Here is a 6,212-nt window from a genome sequence, read left to right as displayed (position 1 = left end):
AAAATTTTATGGTTTGTGAAAGATAGAGAAGGTGAAAAAGATCTGTAGATATATCTATATGTTGATATCCCTAATGATGGTGGAAGTTATGAGGTGCTGGGTAAAGTACTAGACATGTTTTTTATACCAAATATTGAAGTTGTCTATATACTTACAAAACCACCCAAGTCACATGACAATATTAGATATCAGTTTTCATCGTCAATGTATGACACTACAGATGATTCTACAAATATATGTAAACAAATCATAAACAACATTGCACAAGATATCGTAAGTATTATTATTTATATTTATGTGTTTTTTGTTATTGTAACTATATTATTATATCTTTATAACTTAGTTTTTATTGACATATGATATTTTGTTTGACAAAATTTTATTGAAGGTCTCTCAATTATGTTTGGATGAATTTATTTTATAGAGAATATATAATGAATGTTGTCAATGGTTTCTACTCAGGGTGAGAAAAATATATGGAAAACAAGAAAAAAAAAGAACTCCATGATGCTACAATATTGCATCCAAGGGATCAACAAAGAATGCCTAAAATGGATAAATATAACAAAGCTAGACATGTTACTTTTGAATATGAGTAAGTCGAAACTGGTGCTAAAGCTGAAGAATATGTTTCGATTACTGAGAATGAGATTAGAACTGATATTACAAAGGAGAAGATCCATAAAATACCAAAAGAAAAAATGCCCAAGAATGTCTATGTTCTAGTTGGTGATGAGGATGTTACTTATGTAGAATAAAATATGATAACCAAGAGGAAGAAGAAATTAAATTTTATCATTCTCAAAAAGTCATGGAAAACACTAGAGATCCTAGTGAAAACTCAAAGGGAAGTAGGGAAATCGTTACACTAGGAGCTAATTTAGAGGATGGAATTATTAAAAGAAAACAAAATTCCATTTCACATAACTTTACAAAGAAAAACATAATTGAGGGTGGTTTTACATTTTTACATAATTTCAACCAAATCTAAAAGCCAAATGAAAGACAATTTAAATATCAAATTAGAAAGACACACCACTTGCATGTTCACAACTTGAAGACAATGATGAGGTACAATCCATATGCTCACGTGGTTGATTATGTGCTTCTTATGATCCAATTCAAGTTCCCAACAAAAAAGAATTTCATAAGTCAAAATGTTTTGAATAAAAATATTATGTACTTGGGGGGAACCATTTCATAGAAGCTCAAAGGAAATTTATGTAGGAATATGCCAATAACCCATGTTTTGAAACAATGAAATGTATTATTTATGATCATTTATCAGATACAGAAGAAAAGTTATTGGCATGGGATCATAATATAGATAAAGAGTATAAGATGTCTATGATTTTCATCCAAAGGGTTATATTTATTCATAAGGAATTTAAAGAAAAATGTGGTGGGGATAAGACAAAGGTTAGTCTAGCATTTTTGAAAGAATGTTGCATGGAAATAGGTTATCAAATTGAGGAAGAAATCAATTAAAACAATGGAAAAGCAAATTTTGATATATTCACAGGTATGGATAACATTTTCCAGATGTAATTTAAAACTAGAGAGATATGGGAATTCATTACTAATATTTTTAGCATGTGGGAGAACATTAGCATTAAAAGCAAGAAGGTGAAAAAGTCTAAACCATTGATATGTAACAACAGTAAATGAGGTCTTGAAATGAAGCTCTTTCTAGAAGATATGAATATCACACCTTGGAGAGCATTGCAAGGAGTGAAGGATGAAAAGTATGTCAAAACAATATTATCTTATGTGAAGTCAAGGGAATTATCATTGGATGAAATGTATGAGGAATTTCAAAAGTAAGTTTGTTGAATTATTTTGATTTATTTCTAAATTATAATTTTCTTTTAAATATAACATATTTTTGTTGGTAGTATTTGTTATACATATCAATATATTAATTTTTTTTATTTTATCTATGCAGTGACCAGGTTTACATGTGAATACAAGCACAAATGGTTAAATTGTTGAGATAATATAGTTGAGATGATATTGTACGCAACTACCCAGACTCAAGTTCTACATCAACAATAAAAGATTTTTATCTTGCATTTAAAAAGGTATCTTGATTTATACACTCATTTTTACTCATATGTATACTATTTTTAGTTTATTACTTATGCATATATTTGTTTATTTCATTAAAGATAAAGAATGATGCAAATGAGAAAACAATGTCTTAGTAATCTTGAACTTCATTCTAGTCTTACTCATTTCATTTGGAATGCACTTGAGACTATCCAATATCAAATAATACAAGGTGGTTGTGAAGACATTGCTAAACTCATACCTAAAAGGGATTATTCCATAGTTATTGCAGATATTCCTCATGGTTTCCATATCTCAAACATTGACTATGACAGTGACCCTTATACTTATAAAGTTCTTACTAAAGTGATTGTGGGATTTTTAGAAGTCACAACATCACCATTATGGAAATTTGTGGCATTTCATTTAGATACACAATTTGTAATGTTATTGACAAGATTCAAGGGAAAAGAAAACTCAAGGATGTAGCTTACATGGTAAGACATTCAAATTGTACGTTTGATTATGTTAAAAAAATAATTTATGTACAAGTTAATTGAACTTTTACTATTTCATGTTACAAGAAAAAGTCAAATCTTATTAATCGTGGAGATCAACCAATTATAAGTGATTGTGAGTTCATCCAAGTTGAAATGATAGTTATAAGCTTATTCTTCTTAATCGAGTAGATGGAAATAGTCATATCCAAGTACTAGTTTATGATGTTGTTGTAAAAAGGTAACATATGAAGATAAAGAAGCAAAAGGAAATATAGTTAACATTTTTCAAAAACCATAGTCATTGATTAAATATCCTATAGACTTATGTTCAAATCAAGGAGATTGGGTTATGGGTTTATTCTCAGACTTGGGCAAGTTTTATTACATAAAATTGAATTTCAATATCTTCTTTTTTAATTTACATTATTTTTCTTCATTATTTTTTTCTGCTTGATAATTAGGTACACCACTAGCATGTTTCCTAAAAAAATGAAGAAATTGCATTTCCATTGAGAAATACCCAGTACAATGCAAATTTGTTCAACAAAGAATTAATGCTCTTCAATTTCTTGCAAATGCAATGCAAGAAGTTGGGTTGAGGAAAGGGAATTTTAATGAATCACTTGTGGAAAAAAGGAAAAGGAACCTCAATCACCATTAGATGGAATGATTGGAAAAGCATACATTGGGAGATTCGCAGACATCAACGATCCATCAAAAGATGAAAATGAGCAAACTGGAGCAGACAATATTGTGGAAGAAGACAATGACGAAACTCTAGAATATGAAGAGTATGGATTACGTGATATATTGGTTAAATTTAAGTTATGCTTTGAAAACACACTCATTTTTTGTAACTATTAATTAGTTATACTTGTAATGCTTTGACTTTGACATTTTATGAGAAGAATAAGTATGCAATTAATGTTCTTATATGTTCAATATTTGTATTATGTGATTATCGCTTTAAATTTGATGTGAATCATTATTTTTTGAAAATAAATGTTATTATTATTATTTTTTGACATAAATCCATAAAAATCCTATTATTTAACCATTTTTTGTTAAATTTTTCCTATAAAAATTGTGATTTTGACATGTTATTTTAGCAAAAAAGTCTCAAAATGTGTTATTTTTTTGTTATATTTATGTTCAAAATGTGTATTTTTATGTCAAATGTTAAAAAATATTGTTTTTTTAGAGACAATTATTTCATGGGCATTGAAAATTTAATTAATGATATATAAATATATAGAAGATTGAAACTTTGAAATATCGACCTTTTTTTTTTAATTATGCAAAAATATAAAGATTTCACTACAAAAAAATTAAATAAAAGAAAAACAAAAAAAATGAAGAAGACTACTTAAAAAATTGTTGAATTTGGAAAATAATTATTTACATTTAACATATTAGAAAATTTAAAGTCAAAAAATAAGTCTTCTAGAAAAAGGTTTGACACTGCATCAATAGTTTTTAAAATCAACATGAAAATCACTAACATTTTAAAAACAATGTACATAGAAAATTTTAAAGTGTCAAAAACTATGCTATATATATATATATATATATATATATATATATATATATATATATATATATATATATATATATATATATATATAGATATAGATATATATATATATATATATAGATATAGATATATATATATATATATATATTATGAATCAACACTTTTCAAAATTGGTTGATTTTTTTGCTACCTCAAAAAAACAGGTAATCGTGTCAATTTAACTTTTAAAGTTTACATTGTTAATGAAGGAGGCCCAATGATTCTTAAGGATAACTATGACAGTAGGACAATGCAACTCCCTATGTGAGCTTACAACTCACCATGCTTAGCTCATGGGGAAATGGATCATTGGAAAGACAAACTCCAACACCCCCCCCGGCTTAAGCGAAACATAGGGAGTAACTAAAGAAAACAGAAAAAAAATAATGGGTCTTGACAACAAGGCCTGATTAGGTACCCTGTATAAGTGGAGAAAGAGAGGAAAACCCATAGGAAATAACACTCCTCCAAAACAGAGAAATATGTCAGTGCTCAAATTATCATGGAGTTGAAATTGTAGATCCCATAATGATCCACTGAATGGCAAGAATATAGGTCTGCTATAATCAAGAAGTATTAAATGTTGAAGTACCGAAACTCTAAAGATGAAATGTCAATGAGGTTAGTCAATCTCTGAAGTATAATTGCTACAAAGGTGAACAGGTAGAAAACACTTTCAACTTCTCCCAAGAAATGCTTCAAAAAAACTAGGTGCCAGTAACAAACCAAGAGAAATGCTTCAAACATAAGCAACACCATCAACCAAAAACAAACAATGAGGTATGTAAGTATAGAAAATGTCGTACGAAATCACTCCTGAAGTTTTTTTAACACAATCTCCATCACATTGATCAACCACAAAAGATGACAATTTTCAACAAAGAAAGGATAACTATATCTGTCACTATCTAACAACCTCCCCCTCAAACACAATTGCAGAAGGAGTAAGAATCAATAGTCTCCATTGTCAGCAAATTCCTCCCCTGAAACACAAACGAGGAAACAACAAAAATAAACAATGAATAACTGATGTAACATGACCATATGAATGAGGCAAGCATTAGTTCAAATCATGCCATGACCATCCCTTGATCCATCCACAATTGGTCTTGATGGTTGGAACTGGTCCGCAATTCATTCTCTAGTGTCGTCTTTGTATTAATCTGACGACAAAGCTACTATGTGACCAATAATGTTGGTGTTTGAGTAATTTCTTTTAATGAGGATGTGTAGATGGCTTAGTTTTTGCCTCTACAAACTCATAGTTTAATGCAAAAATACTATCATTTGGAATGACATCAACAACCATGTCTTTGATTTATCTATCACAATCAACAGGAGCATTTTCTTCAAGAACCCAAAAGTTGGATATAGGTGACAAGGCAGCAGTAGGATGGTATCCAAGACTTTCTCTTCATGTCTACTCTGCAAGGTTAATAGGAGAAATGATTCCATGTCCGTTTATCCCAAGTACTCCTCTAATATATCCCATTTTACTTAGCAATCGTGATCCAATACTAGTAGTATGATTTTCAAAATTGGGTGTGAGAAAGCCATGTGACAAGTCATAATCATCAACACCATTTTTTTGGCAGTGAACATCATCAAGAATGGAAGAAGGAGAGCTTATAACCTTAACGTCGACTGTCTTCATCTCAAATTTCCAAAGAAGACTAATTTCAAATTCAAGTCCCTACTTAGACTCTTGCAGTTTTTGAATGACTTCATCCTTCTCAATCAAATTTTGAGACAATGCATCATAATCTTGCTTCAGAAGTTGATATTTCTCCAACATTGTTTCTTTTAAACAATTAACTTCCATAACATGTTGATTATTTTGTTCTTCCATTTGTTCCTTCAAATTTTATATTCTCGAGTCGCAAAAAGACTCAACTTCCTCCTGCAAGTCATCAAGGAGGTCAATCTTCCCATGAAATTCATATACAATCATTTGGAGACATTTTCCCATGGTTTATTCCAAATCATCAAACTTACTGACTTTAAGTGTTGGGGGTTTTAGCAGTGCATTATATTAGATATCATTTTTTGGGATTCAACTGTGTTAAGTAAGTCATTGATCTATGACCATT

Source organism: Pinus tabuliformis, chromosome 8 (assembly GCF_031772625.1).
Source record: "Pinus tabuliformis cultivar Carrire ecotype Pingquan chromosome 8, CPIR1, whole genome shotgun sequence".
NCBI lineage: Eukaryota > Viridiplantae > Streptophyta > Pinopsida > Pinales > Pinaceae > Pinus > Pinus tabuliformis.
Note: the sequence above shows the minus strand (reverse complement) of the source record.